This window comes from Sapajus apella, unplaced genomic scaffold (genome assembly GCF_009761245.1).
Source record: "Sapajus apella isolate SASKATOON/1434 unplaced genomic scaffold, GSC_monkey_1.0 scaffold82, whole genome shotgun sequence".
In the NCBI taxonomy this organism is placed as follows: domain Eukaryota; kingdom Metazoa; phylum Chordata; class Mammalia; order Primates; family Cebidae; genus Sapajus; species Sapajus apella.
This window is the reverse complement of record NW_022437022.1, coordinates 1,260,788-1,278,544: the sequence shown is the minus strand read 5'-3', so window position 1 is coordinate 1,278,544 and position 17,757 is coordinate 1,260,788. Positions and strand designations below refer to the sequence as shown.

The 17,757-nt window shown below is 45.7% G+C and overlaps 1 protein-coding gene across 2 annotated transcripts in view; it reads right to left on the bottom strand.

The window, feature by feature from the left end:
• The window catches only part of PDE10A (phosphodiesterase 10A), a 685,830-nt gene that overhangs the window by 566,047 nt on the left and 102,026 nt on the right, over window positions 1-17,757 (bottom strand). The window lies entirely within an intron of this gene.

The window sequence follows — 17,757 nt, the reverse complement described above, 5'->3', positions numbered from 1 at the left end:
AACTCGGAGCTGCAATCTGTCTGCCGGCCATTCGGAAATTACAGTTTCAGTTAGCTTTGCTCCAAGATCCAGCTGAAGTCCTGGATCCAGCAAAGGGAGGAGCAACCGTAAGAAAACAAATTCCGACTGAAACGCACCATCCACAGAATTTCCTAGCAGTGCACGCTGAAAGTCAGCCTGCTGTATGTGAGCGAATCCTGTGGATTCAAAATTTGTATGTGAAGTGTCTGCATTTAGAGCACTAGCAACCTGGATTCTGTAGCAAGCATGGCTGGTGTTTTTAGTTTGAACAAAAAAAAGGTTTAATTATTACTTTTGTTTCTCCCTGAAGGCACTATCTGGGTTGGCATATGTGTGGGTCTCAAAGCTTACGACTCATTGACAAGCCCCATTATTTAGTCTCCTTTCAGAAATGATGTATTTCTTCCTATTCTGGTTTTGCTCTTGTTATGAATTCCACATAGGATTTGATCCACTGCAACACCCTAGCCCTCTGAGGTTCCCGCCAGCCTTCCCTTCCTCACCTTCCTCTCTCTCCAAGAACAACTGTACTAAAAACATTTTTGCAGCTGGCCTTCTCCTCATTCTCATTACTACTGCTTTCCACTAGGACAGCCATTCTTCATGGCAGAGTGATCACAGGTAAGCCTGCACCATTCAGTTGCTCCTGAAATTCTCTTCTCGCTTCCAAATATCCTTTTGATTAATTGACAAAAAATTGTATACATACTCATATATACACAATTTTTACATATGTGTACAGCATGGTGTTTTGAAATACACGTAATTGTGAAATTGTTCAATTGAACTCATTAATGTGCATTACCTCACATATTTATAAATAATGTGATACTTTAAAAAAATCTAATATTAATGTGATTCTTTAAAAACTAATCACATTTGAAATTAGAATCCTTTAAAGTGTCCAGATGAAAACCTGCCTACTCTACCTTTTCACAAAAATTGTAACAAAATTAAATATAAAAATAACTAACGTTCTCTAAGAGGTTTCTATTAGCCAATTCCTGAGCTAAATGCTTTCTAGATTATAAAAGCATTCTTCACCAAACAACCTTCTGAGGAAGGCAAGATTATTATTCTATTTTATGGAAAAGAGAAACAAAGGCTCAGAGAAACTGTTTTTCTAAAGTAAATGATGGAGCCGGGATTCAAACACAGGTCTTTCCAAAAACGCAAGTTTTTCCTTTACAGAGATAAACAGATTGATGATCATGGGGCCAAGTAACTGAAGACACCACTTCATTTTAAGATAGTTAACAGAAACAAAAGTACACCTAGAATTATAGTTGGACAGACTCCATCAGACACCACTGCCCTGTTTACTACCCAAAAAACCTGCCACATTTTATAAAATCAGATTGGAAACAAAACCATAGCTGCCTCTAGTCTTAACATCAACAGCAGGAAGCAGTAGCTTAGATTTCTGTATCTTTGTTGAACATTTCTACCTGCTAAGTCACCTAATTTCAGAAGTCGTGCATGGTCATTAGATTTATATAACTGTGTTAAGAGGAAGAGTTAAGTTGCCAGAAAACAAACTATTATCAAGAATTATTTTTAATGTTGCTATTTATAGGGTCAGTAAACAAGTAAAGCATTAGCTTTGAAGCATCAATCACTTCCCTATTGGCCAATCATCATCATCCTCACTTAGAGTGATATTCCTAAAATATTGTAGAAGCCTCGAGGGTAAGGATAAGAAATGTAGATGTGACATATTTAGAAATCTTGACGAAACAGTAACTTGTTTTTTCTTGTTTAAAGGGATGTTGTGGGAGACAGAATCATGGCTCGTAGGGCAATAGGAACTTTGCAGTTGTGATGAAGAGTCCTGAGATGGGAAGACGATCCTGAATTATCCAGGTGGGCCTTTATAAGAGGAGTCACATAGGTCAAGGCAGAGAAGAGAGATGTAGCAATGGAGACAGAGGTGGGAGTGATACCCTTTGAAGATGGAGGAAGGGGCCATGAGCCAGGGAATGCAGGCAGCCTCAAGAAGTGGAAAAGGCAAGAAAAGAGAGTCTCCCTGGAACCACCAGAAGGAGCATGGCCTGCTGCCATCTTTATTTTAGCCCAGTGAGACCCATTTCAGATTTCTGATCTCTAAAACTGCTCAAGTAATGAATTCACACTCTTTGAAGCTGCTAAGTTCATGGTGATTTGTCACAGCAGCAACAGACACGTACACAGATGTCAGCCTGAAATCTGGGAGTGCAATTGACCTGGATACAATGTCTCCCAGCATCATTTACAAGCTTAGAAGAACCTGTTAAATTAGGACAGAAAATGGCATTGTTGATAATTTCACTCATTTGGACAATTATTATACTAGGTATTTAAAGGTATAGCATTCATACAATGGTCATAAATGGATTAATTGAATTCTTTTTGAAATGGTGAATTTTATCAAATTCACTAATGGAGTTCAAGCTGCTGGACCTTCAAAATCTTAGCTTTGCTATAGTTTGAGCAATTTTGGGGGATCAGCAAAATACCTGGCAGCAGAGGACCCATCAATATCCAACTTCTGCATCTGTTGTCCTGTGACCATCCTCTCTCTAGGCCTTTGTGTCTGCACATGGCCGTCTTTTAAGGACACCTGTCCTGTTGGATTAGACCCACCCCGATCAGATATGATCTCATTTAACTTAATTACATGAGCAAAGTCCCTATAGCCATCCTTTGCTATCTTCAGGGGATTGGTTCCAGGACCCCCCATAGATATCAAAATCCTTGGATGCTCAAGTCACTGATGTAAAATGCCACAGTGTTTGCATAACCTACACACATCCTCCTATGTACTTTAAATCATCTCTAGATTACTCATAATACCTAATTCTTATGCTAATGTAAAAGCTGGGAAAACAGTTGTTATACTTACTATTTTATTTGTATGATATTTTGTCATTGTACTTTTTTAAATTTTGTAATCTTTTCAATCAGTGGTTGGTAGGATCAGTGGTTGGATGTGGAAATCACAGATATGAAGGGGCCAACTGTGTTTCCAAATTAGCTCACATTTATATGTTCTGGGTGGACTGAATTCTGGGGGGACACTCTTTAACCCAGTAAAGTTGGGAAATATATCCTATCAAACTTGTCTTCATTGTGATCCAGGAAGTCCATAAAAACCAATAGTGGAAGAAATGGAAATTATTACCTATTGGAAAATAAAGCTCCAGAAAGAGAGTAATTTGTAGAAGTTTCCAGGGGAACATTTCTTTTTCCTCTTAAGAGGAGGCCAGTGCAGGACTTGGGGGCTGTGAGCCCAGGTGCACGAGTCAGGTTAGTCCTCCTAACCACTCTGCCAGATGGTGCCTTTGGGCCATTTGGCCTCCTAATAGTCCTTTGGAAGTAGGTGTAGAGTCAATACCAGTTCACTTTCTACATGCCCAAAAATAATATATTTGAATTAGATTCTTATAAGTATTGCCATGGTACAAATTTGCCCTGTTCAAATTACTGTGTAGTTTCTCTTGTCTAATTGGATTCAAACTGATAGAGAATTGGTACTAGGAGTGGGGTTTGAATCTATGTGGACACATGTTCCTGTTTATGATTAGGTTGTATTTGTTTTCAGAATTCAGAATGCAATGGTGTTGGGCCAGGTGCTGGATGCAGAGAAGTGTCTTCTTGTTTTGCCCTGAACACCTCCCATTTTTAATGAGATCTTTTTCCAACCATACATTTTTCTACCCAAATGAGCCCTTATACATTTGTAAAAGCATAGAGTCCTTCATATGTTCACCTACTCCATCCCCACATTCTTCTGCCTCAACCTTGTCCAGGGCCTTGGGTGTCATGTGATGCCATTTTTCTCTGATATTAAGTGTTACTAGTTTCCAGTCATCAAACCATACCATGTGAGGACTTTTCATTGGGCACAGGCTCAGCTGGCAGCTGGTTACATTTGGCAAAATGCTACAAGTCATTTATCAAACCTTCTAGGCCCAGGAAAACCCAAAGCATTCTTTTTTGCCAAGCACTTTTCCCTCCTAATTGTTAAATCCATGTGCATTTCAAGGGAAATTTAATCCGTATGTCTCTCATTCCTTTACACTTAACTCATCATTTTGTCATTTCATAAGAGCTTTTGATGTTGAAGAAGTCTTCTGTGTAGTTTCATGAGCCTTTCTTTTTGTTCTTGAAACCACACAAGCCACATTTTTTAACAAAAAATAAAAATGGTAAACAAAACCAGACTTTGAAAAGGCTCATGCTGATTGTATATTCAGAATCTGTAAAAAGTTGAAATGGGTTCTAGGCTTGTCTGATGCATTCCACCTTCTTTACTAAACCAGAATACCAGGCGATGCTTTGGCTAATAGTAATGGAAATGCTCAACTAATTTCAAAATGTCAACCCTTCAAAACCAGAAATGTTTAAATAAATAACACCTAAACGCCATCCTGCAAGACAGTAAATCACTCTCTAAATATACACAAATTACATATTTTACAAGCAGTTTTCTAGCTGAGGACACAGCAGCAAGCAATTTCTTTAGGTCAGCCTCCCCCAGGTTGCATTTGACTAAATACAGAAAGTGAAGGAAATAATGACTGCACTAATCCAAGAAGCTGTCAGTGGATTATTTCTTCTCACTTTGACGATTCAACTGCCCCCTCCATCAGACATACAAATATATATATATTTTTCCTCTTACTGTTGCAAAATCACAGTATTACAGTATTACAAAAATATATTGAAAAGATATTGCCCATGACATTATTTGTGTCTTATGCAAAGTGTGCCGCCCGGGAGAAGGGTTTAACGAGTGATTCACATGACCTGCTGCCTGATGACATTACTGATGGCAGCTGCCACCACCTCTCATTTCATCAGACATCGGTCACGTAGGAATCAGCCCTTTGGCCAAAAGAATCACTGATCTAAGTGACAGTGAAATAAACTGAAATATGTGGCAGACTGATTTCCACTCCACGGCTACCCCCAACCTAGTCAGAAGAGTGACCCTTAATTCCAGTCCGTGACCCGTCTATCAGGGAACTTCTTCAGTTTTCTTATACTTACTTGTTGATACGTCTGTCTCAGCAGCTAGACTGTGTGCTCCCCAAGGGCCTGTCAGTCCCTTTCTAAACCTAGAGCCAATTCAGTGTCTATCACAGCATGATACTGATGTTGTATGAATAAATAAAAATTGATCATTAATACCATTGTGTATTATAAAATCAAGCATAAAAGTAAGTTATTAAAGATGTCTAATTTGAAAGAATCTAGACCTCAGGTAGGCATACATCAAGTATTCCTGCTACTGGCTTAACAAGGATAACAAGCTCTACTGCTAAGTTTCCACCTGCATTTTTTATTTAGGTTCAGCATGGCCACGAGTTGTAGACTCAACAGTGTTTTGCTGAAAACTGAGGACAACCCTCAAAAGCATGCAAGAACGGTAGCATTTTCACACAGTATTAGCAAATGTGTGTTCAGAAGTATGCACGGGCTGCCATCATTCATGGCACAGGTATCTTCCAAAGGCTTTTTTAGCTGCTTAATAAGCACTTGAAGGATCACTAAAAAAAAAAAAAAAAAAAAAAAAAAAAAGCCTCCCTCCTGGCAAACTCTGATCACGGCTATGAAGCAATTTCCCAGTGTGTTTCCAGGGCCTTTAGAATTTTTTGGTGTTTTGGTTTATTGCATCCCTGTTCTCAACATCAGGAGCCAAACTACAGAAGAAAAGAAAACACACCTATCACAGTGAGAAATTAAAAGAAGGATTCCCGCCAGGCACAGTGGCTCACGCCTGTAATCCCAGCATTTGGGGAGGCAGAGGCGGGCAGATTGCTTGAGGTCAGGAGTTCAAGACCAGCTTGGCCAACATGGTGAAACCCCGTCTCTACTAAAAATACAAAAAAATTAGCCAGACATGGTGGTGGGCACCTGTAATCCCAGCTACTCAGGAGGCTGAGGCAGGAGAATTACTTGAACCTGGGAGGCAGAGGTTGCAGTGAGCCAAGATGGCACCAGTGCACTCCAGCCTGAGCGATAGAACAAGACTCCATCTCAAAAATAGAAAAAGGAAAGATTTGCCAGATGCAGTGGTGGCTCACATCTAAAATCCCAGCACTTTGAGAGACCAAGGTAGGCAGATCACTGGGGTCAGGGGTTCAAGACAAGCGTGGCCAACACGGCAAAACCTGTCTCTACTAAGAATACAAAAATTAGCCCAGTGTGGTGATACCTGCCTGTAATCCTAGCTACTCAGGAGGCTGAAGCAGGAGAATTGCTTGAACCTGGGTGGGGGGAGGCAGAGGCTGCAGTGAGCTGAGATGGCACCACTGCACTTCAGCCTCAGCAACAAAGCAAGACTCCATCTCAAAAAAAAATTAAAAATAAAAATAAAAGAACTCCCCCCACCAAAGGAGGGTGAGGGGATTTTCAGTTTCTGGAAGACTTACGTGCATTTAGGCAGGAAGGCCTGCTGTGGGATATGGGGGCAACAGCAGGAGACGCAGAGGCCTGGCTAGGAGGTGGGCTTGCTGGAACCTTCACACACCCCACTGAGATGTTGTGAGCCTGAGAGGGACATAGGTGGGTCTGATTCCAGTAATCCCAACTTCGGTTCTGAACACTCAGCATCAATCTACCTAAGCTGCCCATACAGAACTCAAGCTTTAAGAGACACAGGTCTAAATGACAGGGCACGCCCCATCACCTTGCTCAAATAAGCTCAGATCCAAGGTCTCAGGGACTCAGCTTGGAGGCTCTAGGAGAAGGCAAGTGTGCAGACCCTGGAGAGAAAGCCCACCAGCACCCAGGGCATCTGTGTTCATGGAGCCGCCCTCCCTCCAGCCCAGCACAGATGCCAAAGCAGATGCAGGACAGGGATGGGACGGTGTGGGGAGAACGGGAAGGTATGTTTAAACAGGGGGTCACCCACAGTCCCAATGGCACAGGTGCTGGGGACAGAAAGAAGAACCACTGTCTCAAGAAATAAAAGTCATGCTTTGGGGCACACATGGGCACACATCTGCTGGGAGACTGCAAAGTCCAGGCTGGGGGACAGAAAGGCAGGAAAGCTTGGAGGCACACATTTTAAAAATGGTGTTTCTTCCCCAAAGCTTCACAAAACTGTGATCGAAAAAAGCATCTTCCACCAATTTTTGATGCCCAGATTTGACTCCCATCTTAGCTACTACTTAAAGAACCACAGGAATGCGGGTCCTGGAGGCCCACTGGCAGAAGGCGCTGCCTGGGACAGAGACAGTTCAGTGACTCACTCCAAGTCCCAGAATCAGCGAGTGGCAGGGCTGAACTCAAGACATGGGTCTTTTACTGTCTCACCTTCCACACCTTGTCCCCCTCTGAAATTCCCAATTATACTATTTTTTTTAAACCATACATAGTTTCAATCAATTTAAATCACATGGGTTTGTTTGACTCAAACATAGAAACTTAAAGTTGATATAAACTTCAGTCTTGATATAACTGAAGTGAATTTTATGTAAAAATCCTTTCAGATACTTAAAGAGGAACACAGAAATGAACTCAAATCAAGTGTAATTGATCTCCTTTTGATAACAACCACAATAATGGGTCGGATTAATTGAAACACTGCAATGAGGGAGGCTTTGTTTAAGAAAATTATAAGCATCTTCAGCTGTGAGGGCTTCAGGGATAATTGGACACAACACAGGAATAATTTAGGGGAAGGAAATAAACACAGAGGGAGGGAAGAAGGGAACAGTGGCGGTGTGCGTAATTGCAAGGCTGTGTCGTCCTGTGTGGGTTTAATTACAGAATTCCGCAGAGACTGCGGTGGGGCCTTCGTGTGCACGCCCCTGCCGCCGTTCACCACCAGGTGGCAGTGTAGACCAAGTAAGGAAGCAGGCCCACCCAGAGCTGGGAACTGCAGGGGTGCGTTTTGTGGCTTTCACAGTTATGTGTATACCCATGTAACAAACCTGCACGTTCTGCACATGTACCCCAGAACTTCGAGCATAATGATTAAAAAAACAGAATTACTAAGACTCCAAATGCATGTTATGTCTCTTTTTAAAGTCGACTTGAAACGTAGTCGTATTAGTCCATTTCACACTGCTTTAAAGGACTACCAAAGATGGTAATTCACAAAGAAGACTCACGGTTCTGCACGGCTGGGAGGCCTCAGGAAACTTATTCATGGCGGAAGGCAAAGAGGAAGCAGGCACCTTCTTCACAAGTGGCAGAAGAGACATGGCAGGGAGAGAGAGGTACTGAAAACAGCCAGGAAGAAGCCCCACACTTTAAAACTGTCAGATCTCACGAGAGCTCCTTCACTATCACGAGAACAGCATCAGGGAAACTGCCCCCATGATCCCATCACCTCCCGCCAGGTCCCTCCCCTGGCACATGAGGAATACAATTCAAGATGAGATTTGGGTGGGGACACAGAGCCAAACCCTATCAGTGGATGAAGATGAGGTGGGAACTGCAGCAAAGTGAGCTCCCCGACCTGCTGTGAGCAGGAGGCCTGCGAATGAACACAGGTGCCGACCTCCCTGAGAACTGCTGCACTCAGTGCTGGCTGAAGGGGTGGGAGACGAAGCCTGGTTGTCTGAAGCCCTCGGGCCGTTCCAGCACGTCCTTCACTCTTGTCTGCTTTTATTGGGTGCCGTGGACACAAGGACACTGCTAAATGAGCAATTACGTTCTGCAGTCCTTTAGAGCTGCGCATCGGGCGTATGTGTAGATATATGTACACATATGTGTTGGAAGGGAGGACCGAAAGTCTCAATAAAATAACCTGTTTTGCTCTTTTGGCTAAAAATAGAGGAACTTTACAGATAAGTAAGTTTAAATATGGGATTTTATATCTCACATAACTTTAGGTGTCTGTGTGTGTATTCATCTCAATAAATATTGAATGTCCATCACAAGTTGTACACTATGCCAAGAAAACTAAAAATACATAAAATTTCATTTATTTTCCAATCATTGTAGTATGAAAACTCTCTTGCCACAAAACATACTAAAAATGTTAGGTAAAGTTTTTCAGAAATCCTATTATGGGCATAGCTCAGTTTATCAGAGATATTGTAAGTGGAATGTGGATCCCCCAGGCCCTGGAGCCCTGGAGCCCTGCAGCCCTGGAGCCCTGGGACCCTGGACCCCTGGAGCCCTGTAGCCCTGGAGCCCTGGGCCCTGGAGCCCTGCAGCCCTGCATCCCTGCAGCCCTGGAGCCCTGGAGCCCTGGGGCCCTGGAGCCCTGCAGCCCTGCAGCCCTGGAGCCCTGCAGCCCTGGAGCCCTGGAGCCCTGGGCCCTGGAGCCCTGCAGCCCTGGAGTCCTGGGCCTTGGAGTCCTGGAGCCCTGGGCCCTGGAGCCTTGGAACACTACAGCCCTGGAGCCTGGATCCATGGAGTCCTAGAGCCCTGCAGCCCTAGGCACTGGAGTCCTGCAGTCCTTGGGTCCTAGAGCCCTGCAGCCCTGCAGCCCTGCAGCCCTGGATCCCTGGAGTCTTAGATCACTGCAGCCCTGGAGCCTGGATCCATGGAGTCCTAGAGCCCTGCAGCCTTGGGCCCTGGAGTCCTGCAGTCCTTGAGTCCTAGAGCCCTGTAGCCTTGCAGCCCTGGGTCCCTGGAGTCTTAGATCCCTGCAGCCCTGGAGACCTGGAATCCTGGAGCGCTAGAGTCCTGAAGTCCTGCAGCCCTGGAGCCCTGGAGTCCTGCAACCCAGAAGTCCTGCAGACCTGGAGCCCTGGAACCCTGGAGCCCTGAAGCCGGGACCCCTGGAGCCCTGAAGCCCTGGAGCCCTGGGGCCAGAAGCAGCCCAAAGTCTTGCTGCTCCTATGGGTTTGCTGAGCACACAGAAGTCAGGAGACAGCCTGGGACCTGCCTGTGCAAGGTGAGTGCAGGAACAGGCCTCCCACAAAAAGCCAGAACCCAGAAGATGCTCAGTGAGAGTTGAAAAAGAAGAAATCAGAAGGAAACAAAATGGAAAGTTCTTGGCCTTGCCTTTTTGAAGGGAAAATATGTCCCATTGGGAATTGATATCACATGTTGGCTTGGTTTGGTTTTCAGGTTTACTCTATGAGCACAAACTAATCAAGACCATTGTTTTAAAGTCTTGCCAGATTGGTAGCACCAAGAAGTGTCTGAAAAAAATCAAATGAAGATCCTCTCTGAGGAACATATCTTTCTCTAGTATCTCACAGAACTTCCACAGATAAAATCACACGAAGCATGAGCTCACACTGGGAAGCAAGATCCCATCTTGAGTGAGAGTAAGCTGAAACAGCAGAGAGGAGACTCTGTCACTGGAATACTTTGGAAATGGAAATGCCAGATATAGAATACAGTGGAGCTTTAAATAAATAAATTACCTATAGTAAGAGGATAAAGGAAAAAAACATGAAAACATAAGCAAGATACAGAAACTATTTTAAACGATTGGGGAGATTTATGAGTGAATTAAATCATTTGCAAAAGAAAACCATAATCAATGAATGGGTTAAACAACAGGTTAGACACAGCTGAAGAAAGAATTAGTGAACTGAAAGATGAGCATGAAGCTTCTTCTCCCACCATCAGGGGTGAAGGAGGAGCCCTACAATCCCACCCATTTCTATCGCACACTCACAGCCTCACCAACACTACTTGCCTTGACTCTATCTGGACAATCTCGTTTTGCCTTATCTGTGTTTATATCAGTCACCAGAAGAACCCCCAGATTCTTGAGTTCCCCTTCATCTCTGGACTCTAATCTCCATATCACCTCTGAATAGTCCCTGTTTTGTCCTTCTCCACCATCCCCAACTTCTGAAGTCATGTCATTTTATAATGCGGAATGCACAGATTGACAAGTTTCCGTCATTTACCTTCTCCCTGAACCTTTCCTTCACATTGATGTCATAGGTGAGCCAGGTTCTTCGCTGGGAACAGAGTTGCTTCTGCAGCCCACTGAGTCAGCAGCATTCCCAGACCTTCTCTTCCCATAACCCTTCCAGTGGCTAAGACCAACATGCCTGGAGTTACCAGGAAAAATTCTTGCATTCCGAACTCATATCCAACTCTGGAGCCCTGGAGTCCTGAAGTTCCAGGACTGAAGTCCCCAGAGTCCCGGGTCATTAAATCATATTGGTTCTACCTTCAAGATACATCCAGAGTCTGATGGTTTCTCATGAGTCTCATTTTTGCCTTTATCTTATAAGCCAGCATTAAAGTTCACTCTGATTATTAACAATCACCTCCTGATTGGATTTCCCATGCCTACATTCAGCTCTTTACAGTAATGGGAGCTAGAGCCACCATTTTGTAATGCCAATAACATCATTGCTTCTCTCAACAATCAGTGGAAAAGACAGTTCTTTCAATGGCCCACTGGGCCCTACCTGATCGGCCTCCTCTTTGCACCTCACTCTTTTCCATTTCCTCTCCTCATTGATTTCCCTTCAGCCATGCTGGCCTCCTTGTTTCTGAGACATGCTAGGTAGGGATGCTTCCTCTCTAAGGTCTTCTCACTGGCTGTTCCCTCTGCCTGAGGCCAGTTGTTTATGTGGCTAATTCACACACCTCCATACAGTCTTGCCTCCATCTTAACCTTCTCAAAGTGGTTACCTTGACCACCTTTGCCCTCCACCCCTCCATCCCAGCATTCCCAAACCATACACCTGGCTTTACCTTTGCGAGTTTCCTATCCTACTCATTACCTCCCAACCTTTCATTTAATTTACCTATGCTTGCTTCTTCAGCTGCCTGCTGCCTTCTGCTGAAATGTAACTTCTACCAAGGATGGGATTTTTATTGGCTTTGTTCATGGATGTTTTCCAAGTGCCTTGAACAGTGTAAGGCTCGGAGCAATCACTCCATAAACAAGTGAGCCTGAGAAATGCCAAACATTGAAAGGCATGGTGAGAGTTAAGGAGGATAGAGTGAAAGTTCTAACACACATTTAACTAGAGTTCCAGAAGGAGAGGAGCTCACTAGTTGAGTGTTTAAGAGGCATCAGACCTGAGACTTAGGAAATGTAAGGAACCTCGGCCAAATACATAAACAATTAAAACATCCACAGCTGTGAGCATGGCCCAGCTTGAGTAGGCAGAAGTCCTGCAGTCACAGCCATCTGTTTATTAGTTTTTGAAATTCCTGATCTTACATACTTTTTGTGTGTTTTTTACGAACTGAATATCAATGCTGCCTATGGGTCACCCAAGAGAATCCTAAGACAGAACTTACAAACTAAGAAGTAACACTTTGTTGGGAAGCACTGAGCTTTAAAGGACCAGAAATTATGGTAATATCTAATATTTTTGCTGCTTCACCAAGAACCATGTTTGCCCTCTTTGGATTGATATCATGCATGTTCTACGGTGTAAATCATGATGCGGTGCTGCCTACTGAGAGACATGGGCTGCAGGTGCCAGCAGGAAGGAGAGAAAGCTTTAATCCTGATCACCAACTGTTACTTGCACAAAGCGCGCTGTTGTTAGTGTTTCCCAGTCTGCACTCCCACGTGCAACGCTTCCCTAAGGAGGACGTTCTCAGGCTTCTCAGTAAACGGTGCCAGCTTCCACAGGAGAAGAGCGACGGGCTCTGCCACACCATTGGGCTCACCGGGGACATCTCCAGGCTTACAGCTGCACTCAGGGAACCCAGCGAGTGTTCTGATGGAGTTGCCATCTTGAGGGGATATTTTAGAGCTGCTAACCCCTCCAGGCACACATTAGAAAATGCGCATAAACCAGCACTTCCCTAGGCCTCTCCTGTTCTTAGCAGCAAAAAATAACAGCCTCAGAAATTCTCCTTCTGTTGCCCCTCAAGTGTCCTCCATGGCAGGACTGTCACTCCACTCCGAAGCTCTATGGATCCTCTAGACTAAAGCAGCATAGGAGGATTCCTGCAGGAAACCCAAGAGGCTGAGGACTGGGTCAGTCATTTCTTCACTCCCTCACTCCTCCTCCTCCCTCATGCCCCGCTCACTCCTCACTTCTGGTCACTCATTCCTCACTCCTCCCTCCCTCATCCTCCCTCATCCCTACCTTCCTCACTCCTTCCTCACTCACTCCTCCCTCCCTCACTCCTCCCTCATCCCTACCTCACTCACTCTTCCCTCACTCCTCCCTCATCCCTACCTCCCTCACTCCTCCCTCATCCCTACCTCACTCACTCCTCCCTCATCCCTACCTCACTCACTCCTCCCTCATCCCTGCCTCACTCACTCCTCCCTCACTCCTCTCTCATCCCTACCTCATCCACTCCTCCTTCACTCCTCCCTCATCCCTACCTCACTCACTCCTCCTTCACTCACTCACTCCTCCCTCACTCCTCCCTCACTCACTCTTCCCTCACTCCCTCCTCCCTCCCTCACTCCTCCCTCACTCCTCCCCCATCCCTACCTCAGTCATCCCTGCCTCACTCACTCCTCCCTCACTCCTCTCTCATCCCTACCTCACTCACTCCTCCCTCACTCACTCACTCCTCACTCACTCCTCCCTCACTCCTCCCTCACTCCTCCCTCCCTCACTCCTCCCTCATCCCTACCTCCCTCACTCCTTCCTCATCCCTACCTCACTCACTCCTCCCTCACTCACTCCTCACTCCTCCCTTCCTCACTCATTCCGCACTCCTCCCTCACTTCTCACTGACTCCTCCCTCACTTCTCCCTCATCCTGTGTGACTTGAGCTGAATGTCATTTAGAGTCATTTAGACAGAAACCAGGGTCTCTGTGTTGTCACCATGCAAATAAAATCACCCGGAGACTTTCCTCAGCACAGAACCTGCTGTTTCTCTCCTTCCCACTTGATGGCAGCAATCACTGGAAAGACCCCACCGAGGAGAAAGACAGGAAGGTGACCTGACCCTCCGTCAACAGCATTCCCTTTCTCCAGATGGAAAGTGTTAGCTGGAGAGTCAGGGGGGAGAGGGTGACAAACAATAGGCCACTGCCCTCTGTGGCGGTGGCCTTTGCTGTTTCACTCATGCCTTAAACCCTCCGTTTTATCCTCCTGAGTGTGCGTGGGCCTCATTAGAAGCTGCGGAGTTTGTCAGCACCCTCTCCTTACGACAAAAACGTTACTGCCAGAGTTACAAGTCATTCGTCCTCTTCTAGGCAGGTAGAGAAAGACCCCGCTGTGCTCCTGGGTTTCTTGGTGGCCTGGGTGGGTGCAAAGACGTTCCTGCTTTTCCCTGAGAAATGACAGAAAGGTGAAGGACGGGCCGGGCGCCCGGTGAGAGGGTAAAGGAACAGGTACGGGCGTGGGTGTCACAGAGGCTGCTAGGTCTCTATCGCTTTACATGGAGCTGCTTCTGGAAGTGAAGAGCTGTCCTAACTTTGAAATCACGAAAGAAACAAAGGCTGTCCTTTCCATGTTGGTGAAGGAATCCCTACTGCGGTTCCGACGTGGGGCAGGTCGGAGCAGTGCTTTGGGTTTTCCCACTATCCCTGCCCAGGTTGGTCTCCACTCTCTCAAATTCTGCAAGAAACCAGATGATTTTTCCCACAACCTTACTACCATTTTCTTCCCAGTAGACCATCTTTTTAAAACAGAAAGATCTTACACATTTTGTGAGACTCGTGGCTGAAGCCCGCAGAGAGGAGTTTGAGTCCTCTGTGCATTCCGATTGCGCCATCCATGGCGTTCCTTAAAGGGCTGGAATTTTTGTCCAGTGTTGGAGACGTTTCAAAGGGCCTTTCCAAACATCTGGGAAGCAGCTTTCAGTTAGGTGAGAGTTCCAGCGATGTGGGGGAGGTCATGGACAGCAATCCACATGGACCTCTCCAGAGAAGGCCGGACTCCCCCTCTCCATTCCTCAGCACTCTCTGACCAAAATGGAGATGGCCACAGAGAATCCACCGACCTTCCACATCAGACCACGGCAGGGCCGCTATGCCCAATGCCCTCAGTGGCAAGAAAAGCCAAGGGAATACTGAGCCTGGCCACCGGGTGTGAGCCCTGTGACCATCCGTCCTTACCAGAAGGTGTCATGGCAGCTGGCGTGCAGGAGGCGTGCCACCCCAAAGCATGGGTGGATGTGCTCTCCCGGCTGCGGCTTCCCTTCTGCAGGGCTTAGAGCTCTGTGTTTGTGTTCCCAGCTCCTCTGTTGCCTGTGAGTGTCTGTGTCTCCTTCCCTCGCCCTGACCCATCATCACATTCACTGCTCACCAGCCCACCCTGAGGCAATGCTCTCATCCTCTTGCCTGGAAGTGTCATGCCTCACCCTCCCCAGCAGCAATCCAGGGGAATTGCACTGCAGTCTCCATCAAGTCAAAGGGTCTTGGGCAATCATTCTGTCCCAGGGAAGGCTGACTATGAACTTGAAAGGAATTGAGGCGTCTCCCTAGGGAGCTCTAGAACGTCTGTGGCTCCCTCAGCTCCTACTGTCTGCAGCCTTTCTGACCCATGCCAGCGCGGGCACCTTTCTGACCCATGCCAGCGCGGGTACCTTTCTGACCCATGCCAGCGCGGGCACCACATCACCTCCTCCTCTTGTTCTAGGATGGTCTCATGTTTGCACCTGCTGTCTCCCCACTTAGGATTTCAGCTCTTATGGAGTGGGATAGACAGGTGCATTTCTTTAGCTTCATTTTGAAATAGTTACACATTTACAAAAGGGTTGCAAAAATTACAGAAAGCATTCCCCTGTATCCTTCCCCCAGCTTCCTGAAATAATACATAACCACGCGCAGTTATCAAAATCAGGAAATAAGTCTCACAGCTATTTCAATGACTCTATAGTCACTATTCGGATTTTGCCACTCGTCCTGCAGATGCCCTTTTTCTTGTTCAGGATAATGTACGAAATTTAGTTGCTGGGCCTTCCTAGAAAAATTGCTGTCTTGACCACTTAGCATTCATTAGGCACTCTCCTAAGTTAGACTGTTTTCATGCTTCTCACTTTGTTCTCAGGGTCTTGTTTGTTAGGCCTCTATTTATCGTCAACATTTAACTAGAATATTCATATAGTTGAAGACAGCCATAATGGCTAGAATGAGGCCCAGAGAAGTTAACTAACTTGACAGAGGAAACACAGCCAGTAAACTGCAGCACCAGCCTTAAAGCAGCAGATGTGTCTGCTTGGGAGGAGGGAGCCTGAACTCACCTCATGCGTCTACACAGCCGGGCAGGCGGGGCTCTGGGCACCCCATCCCACATTCCTAATGCTCTCCTTTCCCATATACCCACAATTCGTATATTCTCCAGTACCCAGCACCATACTAAATAGAGAGCAGGGGTTCAATAAAGGTTTTTTGAGTGGGATTGAACAGTCCAAGTATTTTACAGAACTTAAGTAGAGTTTGGAATTACAACAACATTAAGAGCATTTTTTTTTTTTAGCTTTTTGCTTCCAAGATGGTACCATGTTAGCGCTTTGAATTTATTTGTTGGAAACAAACACATGGTGCTTAGTTGACTCATGCATTACTTCACTGCTTTCAGGTCAAAGTTGGCAATGAAGATTCTTTGTCTGTGGCTGGAGCGCTCTTGGTGCAGGCCCAGTGATGTGTTCACAGTCCTGCTCACCTTGCCTCCCCTCATTGCTCTTCCTGTCACATCCTTCAAGGACTAATGGTGCATTTGCAGCACTTCCTGGATGACTGAAGTTTCAAAAGAGTGCTCTGAGAATGCAATACGGCTTGACTGGGCATTTGTTCAATATGACAGCTGATTCAGGAGCTACATTCCCAAAGAGTACTTTCCAAAGGAGAGCCGTCTCTGGAGGAATATCATACGTCTCTCCCTGTGACATGGTTAGCTTGTTTTTCAGCAATTTGGGTGAAGTCAGAAAAGACGTGTTTATCAAACCTGCAGATGACAAATTTATGAGATGGCGCTAACGTGAAAAATGACAGCCTCAAACTACAGAAGGCCTCGACAGGCCAGAGCACTTGACTACAACCGCAAGACGAAATTAAACAGAGAGATATGTCAAGGCCTGCATTCAGGCTGCAAAAAATCAATTGTGCAAGTAGCGGAGAGGGAAATCCTAGATTTATAGCCCTCCATGTGCAAAAGATGTGGGAGGAGTTTTAACAGAACACAAACTCAACAGGGAGCCACGAGCAGTTCTGGCTCCAGGAGAAGGACCACAAGCCTGTGCTGCGTTCCCCGAGGATGCGCAGTGAGCAGGGTAAGCAGTCGTCCCCGAGTGCAGGGCTGGCCACACGGCGTCTTGAGGATTATGCTCGACTCAAAGGGTCACCTTTTAGGATGGAAACTTAGAAAACGCATATAAGTATGCCTTTATATTATAGTATGATACTATGTGATAATATTATTTATAGTGTATTTGTTCAAAGCTGCAAGCTGTCCTAAAACTGATATCACAAGAAATGAAAACCTTTCAAGAGGCGCTCACTAGCCAGAGCAGTGGCTCTCAACCCAGGCTACGTATCAGAAACCCATGGAGCTTTAAAGATTTCATATCCTAGGATGACTAATTCAGTAAGCTTGGGTGGAATCTGATGTCTGCATCTTTAAAAGCTTTTTAGGCAGTTCTGATGAATAGCCAGAACTGAGAGCCACTGGCCTAAGGAACAGAGTCTGAACTCCTCAGCCGGGCTAATTACAGGCTTGCCTCGCAACCGTCCTTCCTACCTGTCCTCTTGTTGAGGGTTGACGTTTTTGTCCCTGTAAAAGATGTCAAACTCCTAACCGCAGTTCCTTGGGAATGTGACTTAATTTGGAAATAGGGTCTCTGCAGGTGTCATCAAGTTAGGATGAGGTCATACTCCATTGGGGGGCCCCACTCCGATATGTCCAGCACAAGTGCCTTATAAGAAGAAGAGACAGGCACGGGGA